This window comes from Pteropus vampyrus, unplaced genomic scaffold (genome assembly GCF_000151845.1).
Source record: "Pteropus vampyrus isolate Shadow unplaced genomic scaffold, Pvam_2.0 Scaffold15, whole genome shotgun sequence".
Lineage (NCBI taxonomy): Eukaryota > Metazoa > Chordata > Mammalia > Chiroptera > Pteropodidae > Pteropus > Pteropus vampyrus.
In genome coordinates, this window is record NW_011888796.1 from 15,991,276 (window position 1) to 16,013,852 (window position 22,577).

Genomic DNA, 22,577 nt, shown 5'->3' on the forward strand with positions numbered 1-22,577 from the left:
GATGATGCTCACTGTATCCATTTTTTCTTTTGCCAGTCATGCTTTTTATATCCTAAAAAGTCTTTGCCTAATCTAAATTCAAAGATTTTCTCCTACGTTTTTTTTCTAGAAACTCAATAATTTTAGCTCTTAGATTTAGGTTTAAAATCCGTTTCAAGTTGTGTGTATACGTGTTCTTTAGATTTTACTTAATTTTTTTTTCTCTTTGCCTAATTTGAATTAAAAAATTGGGGTTTTTTTTCTAGAAATTCAATAATTTTAGCTCCTAGATTTATGTTTGTGATCCATTTCAAGGTCCTGCTGTACTCTCTCATGTGCATCATCCACATTTTACTTAATTTTTTTTTCTCTTTGCCTAATTTGAATTAAAAAATTGGGTTTTTTTTTCTAGAAATTCAATAATTTTAGCTCCTAGATTTATGTTTGTGATCCATTTCAAGGTCCTGCTGTACTCTCTCATGTGCATCATCCACATTTCACCCAGCTACTCATCTGCAGATGGACAACTGATTGCTTATGATCAGAACTGACACAGCAATGAACATTCTAATCTATCACCCCTGATGGGCCTGTGTGATCATTTGTGTGATATTTCCACAAAGGGGTGCATTCTCTGGGTCCCAGGCTATTCATATATCTGCTCTATGTAATAGCAGACTGCTCTCCAGAAAGGCTGACTGTTCTGCATCCCCACCAGCAGTACATGAAGAAGCCTATATCTTCACATACCCACCAGAACTTGGCATTTTCCAGCTTTCCAACTTTTGCCAGTCTAACAGGTGTAAGGTGATTTTATTGTTGTCTTTATTTGAAACTCTCTGATTACTGATGATTTTAATTCTTAATAATTTTCTTCGCGTGCCTGATCAGGTTACTATTTTATAAACTGCCTGCTAATAACTTTGCCCAATTTTCTTTAGGGCTTGCTACCTTTTGCTTACTTTGGATTTAATTTGCTCTTCTTTCCTTAGTTTCTTAAGATGGAAGCTTAGATCATTGATTTTAGATCTTTCTTCTTTTCTCACCTGTGCATCAATGCTAGAAATTTCTCTCTAAGCATTGTTTTTGCTGCATCACATAATTTTTCATTAGCTGTATTTTCATTTTCATTTAGTTCTAAATATTTTTAAATTCTCTTAAGACTTTCTCTTTGATCCATGTGTCATTTAGGAGTGTGCTATTTGATCTCCTAGTGTTTTGTGATTTTCCAGCTATGTTAATTATTCATTTCTATTTTAATTCCATTGCCCTCTAAGAGCAGACACTGTATCAATTCTATTTTTTTTTTAAGTTTGATAAGGTGTATTTTATAACCCAGAATGTGGTCTATCTTGGCGAATATTTTGGATGAGTTTGAGAAAATGTATATTTAGTTGATGGATAAAGTAGACATCAATTATATCCACTTAATTGATGTTGTTGCATTCAACTATGTCCTTAATGATTTTCTACTTGGTGGATTTGTCCATTTCTGATAGAGGGTTGTTGAAGTTCCCAATTCTCTGACAGATCCAAGAAGAGTCATTTATTTTCAATTTGTTCAGCTTTTTATTTGTGAGGACAGAGTGCAGACTCCCAAGCTCGTTACTTGCTGGACCAAAAAATGGAAGTCTCTTCTTTACTTATTGGTTTTTCATGAGTTACTTGTATGTTCTATAGAATAATCTCTTATCATTTTTAGATTTACAAATAACTTGTCCCATTCTATCTTATTGTCTGTCCATGGTATTCTTTTGAACAAAAACTCCTTAATTTTGACATCATCAAATTAATCTATTTTTTCCTTCTGGTTTGTGCTTTTGAAGTTTTATGTAAGGAGTCCCCCTCCCAACCCAGGGCCCAAAGATACTCTCTTGTATTTTCTTCTATTAACTTTAGAGGTTGTTTTTCACATTGCATTCTTTCATCGTGTAGAGTGTATCTTTTTATTTGGTGTCCGGCAGGGACCCTCTTTTGTTTTCTTTTCATGGTAAGCTGGTTTAATCTGCCCCTTCTGCATTGATTTGTGATCCCTCTCACCCATATACTCATGGTCTGATTTGAGTTTTCTGTTCTCTTCCATAGTCTATTGGTCTGTCTTTGTCCCAGAACAATGTTATCATTTTGCTTTGTTCAGCTTTTTATGTGGCTTTGTAGTGCACTGTTCCTTATTCTTCTTTTGCCTAAGGTTGACTTAGTCCTGTTCATTCATATAAATATTAGAATGAGTTTGTCAAGTTCTTGAAACTTTTTCTTAGGTTACTCTTATATATAGTTTTAACAGTCTATCTGTTGCTTCTTTGTTTTTCAAGGCAAATGAAAATATTATCTTTATATAGTGATAGCTTTATCTCTTCTCTTCTAATCCTATATTTCTTATTCTTTCTTTCCTAATGACTTTGTTTAGAACTTCCATTATTATATACTGAATGGTAGCAGTGTAGTTGGATTCCTTATTTTTGTTCTAGACCTTAAAGAGAATGCACTTAAAATTTCTTCATTAAGTATAATGCTTGTTTTACGTTTTTGCTATATAATCTTTACCAAGTTATCATAAATAGCAAAGGATTTCTTTGATAAACTTTAGCAAAAGATTTTTCTTCATCAATTGATGTAATGATATGACTTTTGTCCTTTATTAATGAGGTGATTTCTGATGTTGCACCAAGTCGGAATTCCCGGGATAAACCTTACTTGATCAAAATGTATTTTAAAAAACATATAACTGAGTAAGTTAACTGATATTTTATTTAGGATTTTTACATCTACATCATAGGTAAAATGAACCTATTCTTTTTATTTATTACTTTGTCCTTATTGATTTTGGAATCAAGATTACACTGATTTTATAAAATGATCTGGGCAGCTTTTGTTTTTTTCAATTTTCTGGAAAAACTTACATAAAATGGGAACTAATTGTTCCTTAAAAGTTTGATACAACTCCAGAAATTCATAAACTTTTCACTACCATGACTCCCCCAGCCCACTGTTTTCTGTTTACCATATGTTTTGAAAGATTTGGTTTAAATTAATATGCTCACCTTTTTCTTGCTCCAGGTGGCTACACACTGTCTAGTAAGTACGCACAGCCCTTAAGAACGGTGCCACCACAAGGACAACCACTTCAACCAACTCTCAACCCGTTTTTTTTTAGTTTGACCACTTTTATTGCAGTACAGATAGTCTGAATATATCATAATTTGTTTATCCATTCCATTATCGATAGATATGTGGGTTGTTTCTGTTTGGACTCTTACAGATAGTGTTGCTGTGAATAAATAATTAGTAAACAGAAAAATACATGGTCGCTTGAATTATGACAAAGGTCACATGGTAAGCAGTGGGGAAAGGGTGGAGTCTGATCAAGAGTGTTGGGTCAGTTAGACCTCCCTTCCCTTCCCTTTCCTTTCTCTCTCCTCCTCTCCCCTCTCTTATGTTGATGAGAAAAATAGGCCTATATGATTCCTTTCTTATGTCGCATTTAAAAAAATTTAATAGACTTTTTTTAAAAGCCATTTCCTATTTACAGAAAATTGAGCTGAAAGTACAGAGTTCTCATAGACCCATTCTCCCTCAGAATACAGTTTTCCCCTATTATCATCTCGCATTAGCGTGGTATATTTTTACTCTCCTTAAGTAAAAGGGTTGCATCCCTCTCCACAAATTCTCTCCTTCCATAGCCCTCGCCTTTTATCCTTGAATAGATGACTCAGCCTCCTACTTTACTGAGTAAAGGGGACCCCTAGGGACTGACCCTCTTAAATCTCACCTACTCACTTACACTGACTGCATATCCACATCCGATCACATCTCTTTCCACCAATCTCAGGAAATGAGGTGTCCATTCTCAAGCCCAAGGCAAGCCCTATAAATGGACTCCAAATCCCACTCTCTTTCTCCCAGGGAGCTCACTCCTTTACACATTCCCCCACTGTCCTGAAATTTCAACTCTCTCTCCCTACAGGATTCCTTCTCCTCAGTCCAACGACACAATCAAATCTCACTCATCCCCCCAAAATCCCTCCTTTGTGTGCTGTGGGACAGGCATTCTCACACACTGCGGGTGGGAGTGCAAATTGGCAAGATCTTTCTGGGAAGCAATTTGGTAACCTGAATCAAAAGCCTGAAAAATATCTGCACTCTTTGTCCCAGTAATCCTACCTCTAGAAATCCATCCAAAGAAGTAATCAGAAATGCTGACAAGGAGAGATGTTTAAGGATGTTAATCTCATTGTTATTTTAACAGCAAAAATTGGAAACAAACTAAAAGTTCAATAGTAAGGAATAGGTTAAATAAATTATACTTAAATATGATGAAATTTTGTGCAATCACTAAAACTATAATTTTTAAAGAACAGATGACATGTTATAAGTGAAAACAGCAGCATATAAATAATATGTACGGTATGGTGCTGATTTTGCTGTATATGAAAATAGCTAACACTTCTGGAATGTTAGCTATTATATACATTCCCTCATCCTTCACAACATTCCTGTACGGTTAATACTGTTATTTACATTTTGTGGGGAAGGAAACCAACTAGAAATAAATACAGCAATCCCAATGGGGGAAAAACGTTAATGATGAATTTTACTTTCTTCATTCTCTTTCGTATTTTCTAATTCTTTAACAAGGTGATATTACTTTTTGTCAAACAGAAATATGAATCATTCTTCTTTTTGGTTTGTGTATGCTAGTAATGCATAATGTGAACAATAAAGAGAAAATGAAAATCCTCTTCCTACGACTGCTATTCCAACCACCGGACACAGCCACTGTGAACAGTTGGCTTTTCTATTTATATTTTCTTTTGAGATGTGTATATAGACATAAACACTTTAAAAAGCGAACGTAATCATCTTACCATATCAATACATAAAACTGCAATTTGAATCCTTTAAGCGGTGCATTTTGGTCTTTGCCCTGAGACATGTCCAGGGTGCCTTTCTGCTGGAGTGGCCCCAGTTTAATTTTGCCAAGTAGTGAACCATCTCTGGCTGTACCCTTGACTACCTGAAGGGCTCAGGGTTTAGGGACTGGTGAACTGAGTTCCTGTCCTAATTCTATCATTTACTAGCTGTGCCACCAGAGGCTAATCACTTTTTCTCTAGGAGCCTGTTTCCCTGTAACAATTCTTGCCTTGCCCACTTTAAGGGGACATTGTGATGCTCCAAGTGGCTGATGGGTGTGACTGGTTAAGTGCTGTGCGCAAAGCAGTCCTCTTAGGGCTCCTCCCTTCTGCCTCTCCTCTCCATTTCCTGGCTGCCTCAGGAATTCTTGTCTGGAGAAGGAGGCCCGAGGGCCGCAAGAGGGGAAGGCACCTTGTCACCAGATAAGCCCTAGAGGCCCCCACCTCGTACACGAGAGTCTTGTGAGGAGCATCGGCAGAGGAGGACCATCTGAATGCGGGAATATGACGGCGATACCTGGGGTGCAGCGGAGGGAGCACGGGAAAGCAGTAGAGGGAGCTAGGAAAAGCTCTGGAAGGCTGAAAATCCTGCGTGGTGTCCACTTCCAAAGCGTATTTTAAAGGCTATGGCAGGAAAGAGCCTGTGCAGAGGCGAAGGCCTTCTTCCGTGGAGCCACCGCCCTCTGGTGGCAGCATGCAAAAGTTACAGCTCCTTGCACCGCCCCGCGCAGGGGTTGAAGGGGCTGTGTTGCCACTCACACATCCTGCAAGCAAGGGGCCGTTATCGCGCTCTTAAACCAGGCGAAACCTGCCAGGAAGTGGAAACCAGGCTTGGGTGAGCCAAGACTAGAATCTGGGACTCTGGATAACCCACCCACTTGATACTTACAACAACTTATGGTACTTGTGAATGCAAAAGGCACTAGCCAATGAAAGAGAAGATTTCATTCAGGCTATTGCAATATGGAGAATGTTAATGAGGAAAGTCTCAAAGAAAAGGAAGGGGACCCAAGGTTTAGAGAGACAAGGGAGTCATCAGCGAGTCTTATGGGAATGATAAGAAAGAATGGAGAGGGTTTATTTTCTTGGAATATGCGAGAGCAAGGTGGTTTTTTCAGAACTTAAAAATAGAGGAATTTCTTAATCATCTCTGACTTTTGGGAGCACAGGACTCAGATGAAGTTCAACGTTGTTATAATAAATAGAGCATGCTGAAGCATGGCCATTTAAGAGATGAAGACAGTGAGGCCCACTTCACCCAACCCTGAGTATCAGTGGCTAAGGCCAGATTCCAACCCGCAGATACCAAGACAGCAAGGAGGCCCCAACCTGAAGTTTACAGTTCCCTGTATGAGTAAAATCAGAAAGTCACAGTGCAATGGATTTAGCAGTGGAGTGATTTTTCGGAAGCAGGTCTTAGGGTTGTTGTGAGGGTTAAATTAGGTACTGCTTAGCACAATTCCTGAGACATTATATGTGCTCATTATTTCATTATTATTTATATTACTATTATCATACGCCCCCTCACTCCACAGCAGAACTCGCCGCTGACCCCAGGGACCATGCAGAAGACATGATGCCTGGCTCCAGCCCTTCAAGATCCATAAAACCATCATTATGTTATTAATAAAACAAAGGCTGAGACATTAGCCTCACTGGACTTCTGTAATAAGTTCAATAATTTTAAAAATGTTGGAAAATACAATAAAGGAAAATATCAAGCAGTCTAAACACTTTGGTTTATTTTTTCCAGTCTTTTTTTTACATAAGAATGTTACATGTAGTTCTAATCATACTGTATACATATTTGAATTCTATTGTCCATAAGTAGCATTATATCATACCTGCTACATTGTTATAGTGCTGAATACACTGTTTCTCAACTTTTCAAGAAAAAACTGTTAAAAGATAATTTTTTTAAAAAAAAGGTAAAATCATGACTCTTACACAGATACAAAATAAATACGTATTAAAGCTTTTATTTAACTGAGTATTAACCAGGCATCCAGTAAAATGCTACAACCAGTCCAAAGACGAATGTAAACAGGCACATTTATAGATCAGGAATATCGAAATGAATATGCGAATGGAGACAAAACCAACTTCTTCCATGGTGAGGAGGGATGTCAATTGAATGTCCACCGTATTGAATTTTTGCAGGTCCCTAAAACATTTCTGCTGTTAGTTGGAATCATCCATTGTATTATGAAAGATCCAAGAATATCCTACACAATTGGTTTGCTATTCAAGGACAAAGGCATCATACAATCTCCAATGAATATAGCAGATCCAGCTGTTCATGCTACTCAAGATCGCCAGGAGGACACACTCATCAATCACTTACAAAAGTGGGTAGAAAGGGAATCACCTCCACCAACAATGTTTAAAAACAATATGGATAGTATGATCCCATTTTAGAGTAATAATAGTATATGCTAGGTGGAACTATAAAGGATTTTCATTACCTTTGAGGGTTGCTTTTTTTTTTTGCAATATTTAAATTATTTTAGATGAACTTATATTATTTTTATATTTTTTAAAATAAAAAAGACGATGGAGGTTTGACATGCTACGCATTAAGACTTTATGGATGTTTTCAAATATTCACCAATGCAATCTTCCTGAAAGAATTACCTAAATACATACTCCAGCTGCCTGAAACATAAATCAAAACCAAGACTTTAAGGAAATACAATGTGGCTGACTGTATTTTTCAAACCTATATGTATCTATATATATTAAAAATATATAATAAATGGAGTCACTTAAAAATGGAGTCGGAGCTTCCATGCCAGAGGAACTGCCTTGTATGTCTTATGCCTCAAACATTTGGAATGTTAAAACAGGGCAAAATAACCTTTGGACTGGGCCTAAAGCAACCTTGTGTCCCGAAGAACTGTTTGCAAGGGTGATAAGAAAGCAGATATTATGACTACCAGACTGAAAATTAAAAACATTCTTTAGAATTAGCATCACTATGTTATGTTACCTGCACTAATAGAAATGCCTTTCTTCTATTGATGTGATTGTTCCCCTTCCCTTTCTCATAAATACCTACTGCCTTTGTCTCCTAACTGGAATGTTATTTGGGCTTCTGCCTGAATCAATGCTTCTCAAATAGTTATTCTTTTTGATATCAAATAAATGCTTGTTGCCTCCCATTTTGAAAGGCCTTTTATTTTTAGGTTAACAATATGTACATGTGTGTGTTTGGGAGCATCGCACATTTTGATCTTACAGAGTGAAGTTGACATACTTCCACTGAATCTGGGCAGAACTTTGAGTAACTGCCCTAATCAATAGGATGCAACAGAAGTGACACTGAATGATTTCTGAAGTTAGGACATAAAAGGCAACGTGGCTTCTACCTGGCTCTCTCTTTCTCGGGGGACACTTGCCCTTGGAACTCAGCCTCTATATTGTGAAGCTAGGCTACACAAGAGGCCATATGTCGGAGTTGCAGTTAATAGCTCCAACCAGGCCTCCAACTGGGTGACAGCCAGCACCAATCAAGCCTTCATATGATTGAAGCCAAGCTAGACACTCAAGCTTTTGAGTCTTCCTGTTGAGGCCTGAAGACAATGTGGAGGAGAAACAAGCCATCCCTGCTGTACTTTGGCCAAATTCCTGATACACAGAAACCACAAGAGATAATAAATGATTATTGTTTTAAGCCATTACATTTTGGGTAATTTATGCTATGCAGCCATAGTAACTGGAACATGCAGTATACATGGAAACCACTTAAACATAGAGAATTCAATGTAAATAATCATAAATATGGTGAAAACTTGAATGTCAAATTCAAAACCAATTTTTGAGAAAAGAAGATCTATATAATTTTAAAAAAGAGATATGATAACCTGAGCTTTTAATGGAGAGGCATGGAAGTAGAGAGCTGGAAAACTCCTCACCTTACCTTGTAAGGGAGGCAAAAATTATAAATTTATCTGGAATCTGATAGAGAAACATGAGTTCAAAAAAGTATTTTACAATCTTGAAGGTGTCGACAGAATTAAAACAATAGGCTGTACTACTTCCAAATCACACAAGATTTTTAAAAATCCTTGTACATATCGAAGGTAAAAAAAACAACAGAAACATAAAAAAGAAAAACCATAGATCAAAACATGAAAATAAAGCCCAAACATGAAAATAAGACCAAACATGCCAGAAAAAATTATAAATGCATTACACTCCCCTACTAAAAGCCAAAGACCCTTCACCTTGATAAATACATTTTAATTAATATAATGCATCCATATTACTGTAGTAGATAAGATATAGCTGAATAAAATTCTACTCTTTGCATCTGTAGTATTTGCACATTAAGCAAACACACCTTCCAGACAGCCCTCTCGCCTGTCTTACTCTGCTCCCTGCTCTGTGAGTGCTGAGGACTAGTATTGGTCCACGAAAGTGGACAGACTCGGTCTGATGAAAGGGCTGAAGCCAATAGAAGTGGCCACTTCAGAAAGCCATCCCTTTGGGGTAGGAGGTGCTGCTCCGTTTCCTGGCTGAGCAACCCTGAATAGTGAGTGAGGGTGAAATTTTGCTACTATATGCTTCTCGTCTGGAGGTTCTGGGCCAGTTTAGAGGGCAAGGCATGTAGAGGATACCTACTGTATGACTTTGTCCAGTCCCACAGGCACATCATTAGGGAAAATTTCTCCCAGACTCCTGCCAACAATTTACCACTTTTTCTGAAAGGGTCTGAGTTTTTGGTTTTTTCTATGTCGTAATTAGCTTTTAAACTGGGAAGCTTGGAAATGGTATATGTCAAGGAAGATTGTTCTAATGTCATCTTAACTCTAAAATTCTATTATCCATCATTTTTAATAGGAGATGCTTTTTTTAAATGTGCGTATTAAACATCAGATGCTGTGCTACATGCTAGGAGTATAATAAAGTCTGGCCCCTTGCCCTAGGGAGGTGCTTAGAGTCTGAGCAGGGGGCAGGGGAGGAAAGAAAATAAACAGTAAATATAGGTACCAGGTGGCAAGAACAGGGAGGAGGGGGCCATGAATGCTGATGGAGGAATGAGAGGCTTTATGGGTCTCGCTCTGAGCCCACAACAGTAAACTATGAATGGAGGAAAGAACACACACACCCAAAGTGCTGTCAGCATCCAGAGTCTGGGTCATCCAGGGGCAGCTCGGTCACTCTGAGAAGGCCCCTCCTTTGGGGCAGCAAGGCGGTGACCCTTGGTGGGGGTGTGGGGAGGAAGTAGATGACATGGGTCACATTGGGTCCAGGGGAAAGAGCAGTGGCCCAGCATGAGGCGGCATCATGCAGGAGACATCATGAGGACCTCAAGACTTCTGACGTTACCTAAGACGAAATGGTGTTAATGAACAGAGGGGAGAGTGTGGGCATTTTCTCAGTTCCAGGTTGGGGCAGATGCTGGTTGGGTCTAGCCTCAGGAAATGTGGGTGGGAGTTTCAGTTAAAAGGGGAGGGAAAAACTAGCATTTACTAAGGGCCTTCTCCATGCCAGGCACTCCAGAGCATTCTAATCTTCATAACGCTGAGAATATTTATTGAGCACCTACTACATGCTGAACAGTTTTAGGCACTGGGGATACAGTGGTAAACAAAGCAAAAACCCTGCTCCTTCTGCACAAATAAACAAATATTTGACATAATTTCGGTGACAAATACTTACTACCAGTATTAAGTACTAAGAAGAAAAACAAAGGGAAAAAGGAATGAAAGGAAGTGCTACTGTCGAGAAGTAGTTAGGGAAGGCCTACTGGAGAAGGTGACATCTGAGCAGAGAGACCCGAATCAGCGAGAGAGAGAACCTTGAAACGTTTTGTGAGGCTTTCCCAGTCTAAAGATAAGAAACAAGCCTCAGAGAAGGGCAGTGGCTTTCCCTCGATTACAAAATTCCTAAAATGTCTCTAGGAGTCTTCCTCATGAGAGTCTGGGCTCAGGTCGTGTACTCAGAGGCAGCGCCTGACCCTCAGGCCCTCCATTTAGACAGTTGTGGTCTCACAGACCCTTAGACCAACCCACCTGGTACCAGGTCAACGTATTGGTTCCTCCACTTTAGTTCTTCTCCTCCCCTTTCTCTCCCTTTCTTCTCGCCCTCTTCCTCCCTCCTCTCCTTCTCTTTCCTCCCCCACTGCTTTCTCCTTGTTTTTACAACTCTTTATTATAAGTAAACATTGGAAAGTTTATTATACATAAATATATAAAGGCTGTTTAATAAATAACTATATGGAGAACACCCGAGTAACCAGCGTGCAAGTGAAGAAATGGAATTTTGTGGCCGCCCCAGAAGCCTTCATGTGTTCCTTCCCATTTTCTTGTCATTTGTGGCAAACTCTTCCTTGTTTATCATTTAACTATACACATGTCCCTAAACAATATAGTTTAGTTTCGCCTAATTTTGAACTTCACATAAATGACATAATTCTGTATGTGTTCTTTGTGTCTTCTTTCACTCAACATCATGTTTACAAGATTCATCCATGTTTCTGGGTATATTAGTTTGCATACAGCTGCTACAACAAAGACTGGCTGGCTTAAACAACAGAAATTTATTTTCTCACAGATCTGGAGACGGAAAGTCCGAGATCAAGGTGCCAGGAGGGTCAGCTCCTTCTGAAGGTCATGAGGAAAGGATCTGTTCCAGGCCTCTCTCCTTGGCTTGTACAGGGCCATCTTCTCCCTGTGCCTTCACATCGTCTTTACTCTGAACTCTCCCGGTACAAATTCCCTCTTTCTGTAAGAACGTCAGTCCTCCTGGATTAAGGCTCACCTGTTTGACCTCATTTTAACTTAATTACCTATATAAAGACCCTATCTCCAAACATGGTCAGACTCTGAAGTATGGGGTTAGGACTTTAACATTTGGACTAGAATGGGATGGGGGTGGGGGGAGACGGGATACTAGTCAGCCCGTAATACTGGATATAACTGCGGTTCACTCCTTTTCAGTGCTGCATAGTATTCAGTTGCATGAATACACCACAATGTATTTATCCATTCTCCTGATGGGCACCTGAGTTGTTCCCAGTTTGGGGCCATTACAAATAATGCTGCTTTGAACATTCTTTTACCTGTAACTCAGTGCACATGTGCATGAGTTTCTCTAGGGTTTATAACTATAAATGGAACAAATGAGTCATAGGGTAAGTTTATCTTTGATTTTAAGATATGCAAATAGTTTTCCAAAGTGGCTGTACCAATTTCTCTTCCCTCCAGCCATACAGTCTCATAGCTCCATCACTCTACTTCCTCACCAGCACTTGGTATTATAGACTTCTCAGTGTTAACTGTGAGGTAGTTTATTTTGCTTTCTCTAATGACTAATGAGGTTGAGTACATTGGCTATCTGGAGCTCCCATTTTGTAAAATGCCTGTTCAAGTCTTCTGGCAATTTTTCTAATTAGTTATCTTTTTAATTTTTAAATCTCTTCCCTTTCTGCACTCACAGCATTTTTATTTTATTTTAAGAGCATAGTGTTAAATTTTGCCAATGGAATTTGGTCAGTACCGTCTGATCCACCTTGAAAATTTTTAGTAACTTGAATCTCAAAGAACAAGTGTTAGAGGTTTCATTCCTTCATTCCCAAAAGCCCCTGGGATTCTCAGGCAAACATTCCAACTTTCCCCCTCCAACTTCCTACCTCTACATGTGGATAAAGCCTCATCCCAAGTCACAGCATCCCCTCTTACCTGACCTGCCCACACAAGATGATGATGAATTGAATGAAATAACGTGTAGATGTCCAGCACGGTCCCTGGAGCCCTGTACGCTATTAGTAAATATTACTTCCCTTCCCCCTTCTTGATGCTTTCCAGAAAGGAAGAAGAGCAATGGCTAAGAGTAACACTGGCTGACTGTTACCTGAGTGCCAGGAGGTATGCCAAGGACCGCTCATTCCCCATTTGTTGCCATTTTCTTCTTAGTTACAAATTTTATTCAGCGCAATCATGTGTGTCCTTTGCCTTTGCCACTTTCCTCCCTCCTGATGCCTGAAACTTGGGAGCTCTAACAGCCATCTTGGCCCATGAATTATTGCCCTAAAGGATAAAAGAGCCTGGCCCTTTGCCACAGTGGAGCCATCAGATGAGACCTTGAAAGACAACTTGTTTCATGAGAGAAATTAACCTTTGTCATCTTAAAGCCACTGTTATTTGGCTTTCTATTTTATGAGACAGAACCTAATCCTGATACTTATGGAAAATATATGTTTTCGGTTAAATATAAACAAGTGTTTGCTTTGAGGTAAGTTTTCCTGCTTCCATTAAAATCATTTTTGCAGGTCAGTACATGATAATATATTAAAGTCTCCACGCTCAAATTTATTTTTTCAAACAGCCCAGTATTAGTATTTTCAAGCTGAGTAATTGCAACATGGCATCTTAAATAGCTAAGAAATTAGTATTTCCTATTATAGAAAGTATTTCTTACCTTTATAAGTTGTCTTGTTTATGATAGCTACACATAGGTATTCGTCAGGATACCCAGTTGGTAATGAATTCATTCTGTTTGAATTCAATTAGCAGCAAATACAAAGAGAATCCCACAGAACTCAGCCAGGCTGTGTCCTGTTTAAAGTGAGACTCTTAAGTCATGGTCCCTACTCTTCATGACTAGAATATGATTAAAATATAGGTCACAAGTCACTTGTTAGATAGCAGGTTAATGTGTTTGGTCACTGAATCATTAAAATAGGAAGTGGTGTACACGTACACACACACTACTGGGGGAGGCTACGTGTAGGGGTGAACACTATAGATTCTGATTGTAAAGCCTTGGATGACTCATTTAACCTTTCTGAGCCTGTTTCCTCATCTGAAAATGGTGACTTATAACATGGATCTATTGTGAAGATGAAATAAGAAAATGCATATGAAATGCTTGGCATAAAGGAAGCACTCAATAAATGTTAAATAAGATGAGTTTGTTTTTATTTTTAACTTGTCAATAATTTGGGGCAAAGAAGACCAATCTGTCACCAGAAGTCCTTACTCCTTACTCAAGCCATTTGAGCCATCCCTTAGCCAGGCCCCAGGGAACAGCAGCTGAAACCCTAACCCTGACACCTTGTCCTGGTGTGGGTCCCTGGGTCCCCACCTCCCCAAGGTAACAACACTCCACACCACCAAAACCCTGAAGAGCTGTGTATAAGTACAGATTAAGTTTTGGTTTTTATTTAAAGGTCCTAATTTCTGGATGTTTATTTTGGGGATTACAGTGGTGGCTTAAGCTACTTTAAGACATCATAAGTTGAAGTCTTTCCTTCACTTGCTGCTAAAGTTTAATTCAGTCTAATTATTTCATATGGCATCGACAATAATAGTTTCATAATTTCTAGTATATTAAGCACTTAATATGTTGTGTCATTTGAAATCACATATTAAATTCAGCAAAGTACATTTTAATGAGAGTTAAGTGGTGTGAAAATATTAATACAATGTGATAGTTCATCTTGGTACTCATATTTTATAGGTCTGTTCCTGATGTACAAATGCCTTGCTCACCAGGTAAGGGCCGCATTTAACCACCTGAGGCTAGAATGGGTGTTTAACAAGCCAACACTCCCACCTTCTGCCATACAGCACTTCACAGTGGGATTTATCATTGAGTCTCAAGACCCTATAAAGTATGTAGGGAAATTACTTCCATTTTAGAGATGAGGAAACTGAGGCTTATCACGAGGACACAAATATGGCCCTTCTTGGCTCAAAGCCATTTCAGTTTTTCCCTGTACCACAGCTGCTGTCGGTATAACCTGGGGGTGAGTGATGACTGGACTCCAAGGCAGCGAGGATTTGGAGGTGTCACACTTCTCTCACACTGCAACCCCATACAGAGAAACTGACAGAGCCACAGAGATGCTGGAAGACTTTGTACTTGGACCCTCTTTTAGACCATATCTTCCACACCCTAAACCTAAGCATCTTGTGTTCTTAGGCCATCCTGAGATTGTCAGAATAAAGGGCCTTGAACTAAATTAGTGAACCCTTAAAATAGCAACAGCTCAAAATAATCACGCGGCACTGGCAGGATTTATGGCAACAAAGAGAGATTTTAGAGCTTCCCAGAACCCCTAAACTGTACTCCCATATTCCATCTAGGTACAAAGTTAGCCTTCGGCATCGGAGAGATCCCAGAGCAAATTCCAGTGTCACTGACTAGTTGTGTCACTTTACCTCTCTAGATCTACGTTTTCTCTACCAGTAAAATAGGAATCATACACTCCCCTGTGCTTATCTCTCAGAGATATTGAAATGAAGAAAAAAAGCTGTTTTCACTTTTTAAAAAGTATGTTTCATCCAGATACTTGAAAAATTAAAGAGAAGAGAGTACGTTGTTATGTAGTGAGTATTTTTATCCCTACCATGTACTTCCCACATGGCCAGGCCTACTCTAAACATTTCACATGAATCAGATCATCTAATGTACTAGGGCCTTTCACATCCAATCCTGCATTTAATCTTCAAACTGCCCTGCTTGGCAGGCAGCAGAGTTGCCATCATACAGGTGGGGAATTGGCCAGGTACTTAGGAAGTTCCAGGCACAAAGAAAAGATTTGGAGAATAGTGAAAGCTGTGGCCTGGGCTGTGTACCCGCTCCAAATACAAGTTGGGGAAGGGGGAAGATTAGCAGGTGCCAGTTTGGTTGCGAAACTGGGATGGATTCAAACTGATGTAATCACAGCAGGGGCCAAGCAGAAGAGCAAGAGCTCCAGGCACATGGGGGTTAGGAGGCTTGGAAGGAGGAACTCCGAGAAGTCGGCCGACCACAGCTGACCCTGCCTCTTCCCTCAGGCCATCCTCTGAGCTATGGGCATACTGACCCTGTTTTGCCTGTCCTACCCTCCCTCCTAGCCTTCTTTACAGGGAGGCCAAGGAGGAAACTTTGGAAAGAGTCATTCATACTGAGATGACTGCATTGAGAAAGTACACTTGAAATGAGATGTTACAATAACAAGGCTTTAAGACAGTGCATGAGCTGCTCCAAGGGACTTTTGGCAGCCTGAGGTATCCTCTGTCACACCCAGGTCCCCTCCAGCCATGTTCTTTGTCTGGGGAATTTGGATCTTCTGGGTCAGGCCTGTGAACTCAGCATGTCCCTGTCCCACAATCTGGAGCAACACCTCCTGAAGTCACAAATGCCATTCGCTCCCAGAGTACCCAGAACAGAGGTGGCCAAGGCTGCATCTCTCCATATCTTTGCTTCTTCCTCCTCTGATGGGGCTGATGGGAGTCCCTGGCCCTTCTCACTTCACATAAAATGATATATAAAAACCACTCAATGCTCTCTGGCTGTAGGGGAAATACTATCACTTTAGAGAATCCTAAGATCTCATGTTTCCAATGACATTTTTTCACTATGAAACAGCCTAGTTTTCCATTGTTCGAAATCAAATTAAAGCTGGCTCTGTCCTCTCTCACTCAGAGTAGTGCGAAATACTACTTCAGACAAGATTAGGAGAACCACTTTTCATCTCTTGGGGTTCTGCAGCCCAAGACATTTAGGGAAGACTGTTGGGACTCAGGCCACCTGAGGTCTGCGGAGTGGAGTGAAGCCACAGCCCTGAGGGCTGGCAGGAACGTGGCTTCCACCACAGATCTGAGACTGCTGACCAGTGTCAGTCCTCTCTGGCACCCACACACTCCTTTAGCATCTGTCTCGTCGGGGTCTATAAGGGCTTGGACTTCCTTGGAAGTCATGAGCCCCTTAGTTCTCCCTCCCTGAGTCCCTCCATGTGTCTCCTCTGCTCCAACTTCATGCCACATAAGACCCATTTCCTTCCTACTCCCTTCCTCCACACTGGGCCTTCAGACTCATGGGACAAGTGTTATATGGTTAAGCAGTCTCAACACCTAGGTCCACAACAGCCACCTTGGACTGTTCCTGGGGTCTTCATGCCCCAAGATGAATAGCATGCCCCATCCTTCTAAAACTTAAAACAAAACAGTGTTGAATTTTTTGAGACTAATTACAGTCTCAAAAAAAGTCCTTCAGTTACCCAGTTACAAAAATTGCAGCATGTCAAAGCTCAAAGAGATGTTAAAGATCATCTCTGGGGCAGTTTCCTCACTTTGCAGAAAGTGAAACATAACTAGAGGGGGTCTGGGAGTTTGCCAAGGTCACAAAGACAGGTGCAGGGAGGGACAGGAACTACAACTCAGCTCTCTTCTGTAACACAAATGCTCAATAAGAAGAAAACAAAAAACCCACCTCTGGCTCAAAATAACACACGCTCATGTCCTAGAAATGGTGAACATTCTGGTCCATCTCCTGCTGATTTCCACAATAAAGCAGTTATGAACCCATGAGATGTACCTGTCGCCGTGACACATGTGAGCATCAACTGTGTCGAAAAGGCTCTCCTTCTAAATAAATGAATAAAAATGTGGATGCTAATTGAAGATTAGCATCATCTCCCATCAATGCTAATAAGCTTTTTCGTTATTTGCAATTCCCTTTTGTAAATCTGAGGGAAACATCATTGCCCAAATTAGCTCTTTTCGCTCAATAAAGGCCATATTAGCATTCTGAGGTTTGCGTTTGCTTACTGATTATTTAGAAAGAGGTCAGACGAGAAGTTGGGCATCCTGCGCCTGATTTCCATTTCACTCTAGACAGGTTGGGGAGTGGGGCTCCAAAGTCCCCAGAAGCCAAGCCCAGTGCACTCCCTGGCTGTGGCTGAGCAGGTCCCTCCACTCTCACAGTGGCCTCCCCTGAAAAACTGGCCCACATGGGTGAAATTGACTCAGGTGGCTCCAAAGTCTTCCTCTGCCTAAACTCTCTGATCCTGGCTCCCCATCACCAAGTGACAGCTCGAATACCCCTTCTTCTCCTGTCCATCCACACAAGTGGCCTTCATGCCCCACTCACTCTATTCCCCATGTTCTTTCTTTCTAGCTGGGCTCAGCACTGAGAATGCTCTTCCTGGCTCCATTACTGGAATGGAAGCTCCATTTCCACAGCAACCCTAACCACTTGTTCACTACTGCAGGCCTAGTGCTGATGTCACAGGTGCTGTATATCTGATGAAAGAATGAAGGCAGGAAGGAAAGTCTGAGCTGATAAGACCTTGGGAGTATTGTCTAAGTGTAAAGGGGAAGAGATACTCCTGGTCCCAAATCTTATTGTAGTTCCACTGTGAAAAGATCAATCTTTGAAACCAGACTTGCATCCAAATCTCAACTTTTTTCATCAGTGGCAGGATAATTCTGGCCATGATAATTTAACTTCTCAGAACCTCAATTTTCTAAGCTACAAATTGGGAACTGGAGGGGGTAGGGGGTGAGTGGTTCTGATTAGGTTAACTGTCTAGCCCAGTGCTGGCTCAAAAGGTGGTGCTCTTTCCTACACAGCCCCCACCTCTGAGTCACACTATGGAAAGCTTAGGCACCAAAGTGGACACCCACCCTCTTCCCCTTGGCGACACGCCCTGGCCCATCCACAGGTGGCGTCCAGCCCCGAGCCGCAATTTTCAGCCGCCCCTACCCAGGCCTTTCCGATGGTTCCAGCACTCCCAAGGGACGCAGGGACCCGCCCGACCAGCGGCTCGCAACCGTTTCGGGGTCCCGGACTGCACTTCTGTGAGAATCTCATGGGCACCATGACCCCTCGCCCCAAATACGTGTTCGCACCGTGCACAAGCTGCCCCGCGCAGTTTCGAGGTCCACATGCCGCGTTCCAGGTGGAGGCAAAGGACCCACCGCTCCGCACCGGTCTCGCAAGCCCGAGAAAGGAACGCAGCAGCGCGCCTCACGTGACCGAGCGCGGCTCCGTCCGCTAGGGGCGCAGAGGTCGGGCGGGCAGAGGGCCAATTTCCCATGGTTCCTTCATTTGCATATATACTGTAAGAGGGTCAGAGAGGCGATTAGATTTAATGTGAACATAATCATAAAGATATAATTATGGTATGTGTAACACATAAGGTCATATTTCCTTGACTATTTTGGAATTTAAACTATTCTATATAGTTACCATAACTGTAAAAGATTCTGTATTCTTGGCTTTATATACCTTCTGAGACAACCGTTACACCGTGCTCGCTTCGGCAGCACATATACTAAAATTGGAACGATACAGAGAAGATTAGCATGGCCCCTGCGCAAGGATGACACGCAAATTCGTGAAGCGTTCCATATTTTCTTAACGGGAATTTACCCCGGTGCACGGTTTGCACCTCGATGCAAACACTCTTCATCTACAGGTTCTATCTTTTGTTTGACACAAAGGAAACTAACACTAGAAGACGGAATAAAAGAAGATGAGGACAGTAGTCAGATTTATCCGCTGGCTGTGCTTTTTCCCTCCGGCCTTTGGGTCCCCAGACTTCCATCTTTTCCATCGTACCTCTGCTTCTCTCCGCAGTATCCTGAGTTATATGATTGTTACCTTTCACTTAAGGAAATGGCTTTGCCTAACTTAGTCCATTTCGGGTCCAAAACAACAAGAGCTCAGTGCTCTAATAAACATGAAATGATCTATAACACGAACGTGCAACGGAACTGATTTTTCCTGCTGCCTCTGAATCTTAAATAAATAAGCAAATCATGCCCTCTCTCTACTGAGTATCTACCATGTCCCAGGGGCTTCACCAATATCTCATTTTAATATTCCTGACAGCCCTGCCCTGTGGGTGTTACTGTCACCATTTTACAAGAGACGCTGAGAAGTAACCTGGGCAAGATTATGTAATTTAGTAAGTGGCTGAGACAAGGCCTGATAAGACGTTTAAAGGCACAGTCCCTGTAAAGATCGGGGCCCTGTCCCCAGGCAATTGAACACACACACACACACACACACACACACACACACACACACATACACACACACACACACTCCTAACTAGTAAGATAAGAAGAAGACAAAGTTCAGATTTCCTGTGATGACTTTGTCAATGTTTTTGAAATATCAATTTATTTATTTCCAGGAGAAAATGTTGGTGCATATGCTTTACTGGTGCCTGAGCACGCAGTAGTCCGCCCTGCTGTCCCTGCAGCCTCTGGAAGGCCAGTCGGTGGGCGTCCAGTGGTAGCACCGCTCGCAGGCTCTGTGCTGCCGAAGTCGCGGGAGAGAGTCAGGGACTGAGAGCCCCAGCACCGCCCCGGAGCAGCGACGGTTACTCTCCCGCCGGCGCTGGTAGCTGCGGTGCAGCGTTCCATCAGGGACCCATTTATGTTCTCTTCAGTAGGGGTGAAATGATCTTTTCCAGGTAACAGCCGAGAATAGGAGTCTGTGGGACCACTCGTTGCGCCTCTTCGTCGGCTCACGGTTTCCAATGCATGGAGTTAGAGGTTTAGAAAAACCAATATTTGGTTTTCTTTCTTCCTCCAACGCTGCCTGGTTCTTTGGAGGCCACTTCGGCAATTGGACGAGTGTTTTTTTTAAAAAATACCTCCTACTGAGATGCCAAACAAGGAAACTACCAACGCTGGTGTGTCTCCCTCTCCTTCTAAAGAAACTCTTGGCATGACCCTTTATCTCACACCGGAAATTAGGAAAGATAAGCAATTCCTAGTCTTGGAAAAGCCAGAGACCTGGCTGGCTCTCCTGGCTCTGCACAGTTCTGTGAATTAGGTACACTTTCCCCACTCGTGTTATAGATGAGGAAGCTGAGGCACAGAGAGATTTAACTAGTTGACCAATGTCACACAACTAGTCAGCAGCAGAGAAGGGACTCAGACCTAAGAAATCTGGCTACAGAGTTTGTGCACATAATCAAACACTATGCAAACTCTGAGGGTGAAGAGTAGGAGATAAAGCTGTTTAGAATTAATGGAAAGAGCATGTAGATCTACTTTACTGGTGCTCTGAATTCAAGAACAGAGTCTCATTTTTGCAAAGGATTGAGTCTATACTTTAGAGCAGAGTAGCTGGGAATGGGTGGACAGATATGTGCTCGGTGACCTGGCAAAATGCAAAGAAGGAGTACCCTCTTTTGCATGAAAGTGGAAGAGGAAAAAAGTTTTCCTATTCTAGGCTGACAATCACTTATCTGACACCTGTCCCCAAAACTAATCTTATTGATGAAGGATCGATCGTCTGAGCAGCAACCTTGTGCTTAATTAATATTAGGAAAACGAGCTTAAATACTTCTCAGTAGCCATTGTCCATAAACACCTAAGGATTCCTTCCCTCAGACATTTCCAGCACGCAGATGAACCACAAAGTTAGAAGCCATTCATCTAGACAACTCTTGAGCACCTGTGATGCACTGAACCTGTGTTGGAGGTCATAAGGAAGAGCAAGATGCTGCCCCTGTTGCCAGTGTACTTACAGTCCTATGGGAAACAAGACACACACAACCAAGGATAACTCAGGAGGTGAGTGTCCTGTTAACCTCGTGGGCTAAGTGCAGTGGGAACATAGATATCACTCCCAGGGACCCAGGGGTCTTTCAGGTGTTTTTTGTTGTTGTTGTTTTTGTTTTTGGGTTTTTTTTTTTTGCCAACAGATTACCCTTATTTACAGAGTAAATGGAGGTTGGAAGTGACCTCTTTGTTTCTCCCAGGGGAATGAAAAAATCAAGCAACCTGATGCTGTCTCCACTAGCGCCTGTTTCTCACCCTGGATTTGCTGAGACAGGTGAAGATGGAGACCACCTGTCCCACCGCGGCTCCCTATGGAGAAACCAGAGTTCCTCTGCTGAAAAAGGAGTGGGAGATTGAAAGCTCATGATTTACCAGGTTCTTTACCCTCAGACGTTGCACTCCAGAGTCAGACCTCCTGTGGGAACCGCCGGGGGTCAGGGATGCGGAACCAAACACCCCGAAAGAACAGCCGGGAGGACATTCTGTGCCCCACAGACAGCTCCCGATTCCCCAAGCCTCACTTTTTGTTCTAAAGACAAGGCGACCAAGTTTGGAGTCTTCGGACGCTGGCTGTAATGCCTAAAATGGATCGCAAGGTGGCAACGTTGTGGCGAGAAATAGACTTCTAAAAAATTCTGTTTTTCTTTTTTTTCAAAGCATATTTTCCCTATTAATGTTTCATTTAACTTAATTAGAATCTGGTAAACTAATTAAAGTAGCTACGAGCCCCGCAATCAGCAATAATTCGTATAATTATTGATAATTACATCCATACCAATCGTTTGGTTATTAACATTTGGGGGAGAACAAACCACTTCTGAAGGGACGCGGAGCCCAAGAGCGTTTTGGCGACAGAGCTTTCTGGGTCGGATCCGCCTACATCTCCAATCCTCAGAGATTCTGGCCCAGATGGGGCGCCCTTTTCGACAGGCCCCAGCTGCCTACGGCTTTTTTCTCCACTTGAGGGAATTAGGAAAGGAAAGGTGACAAGGAATATTTGTGTGGGCCGCAGCCACGGAAATTCCTGTCTGGGTTATAACTATTGCCGCATTTTACCAAGAGGGAAAGTGCGGCTTCCAAAGGTGCGGTTGTGCAAGGGGGGAAAGGTGCGTACACTCTCCAACACCCACGCTGCCCTGCCGGGTCCCAGCTCCGCTCGCCGCACCCTCCCCCACCCGCCCCGCACGCCCTGGGGACGCAAGTCACTTCCTCTCTGGACATCAATTTCACTTTTGGTACAGCCCGCTCGGCCCATAGAAAATATTCCCGCTCCCAGGAGTGTCCCTGCGGAAAGACCTTGCATCTCGAGGCCACCTCATCCCTCCGCGACCTCGCCGTTCCCCCCGCGCCCTCGCAGCCATTCTCACTCATGTGCCTTCTGTGTCTAGCT

At 41.9% G+C, this 22,577-nt stretch overlaps 1 non-coding gene across 1 annotated transcript; it reads left to right on the forward strand.

The window, feature by feature from the left end:
• Positions 1–18,915: 18,915 nt before the first annotated feature.
• LOC111735921 lies at positions 18,916–19,022 on the forward strand. Its single transcript, XR_002779006.1, has one exon. It is a non-coding gene; the product is annotated as a U6 spliceosomal RNA (small nuclear RNA).
• The last annotated feature ends 3,555 nt before the right edge of the window (positions 19,023–22,577 follow it).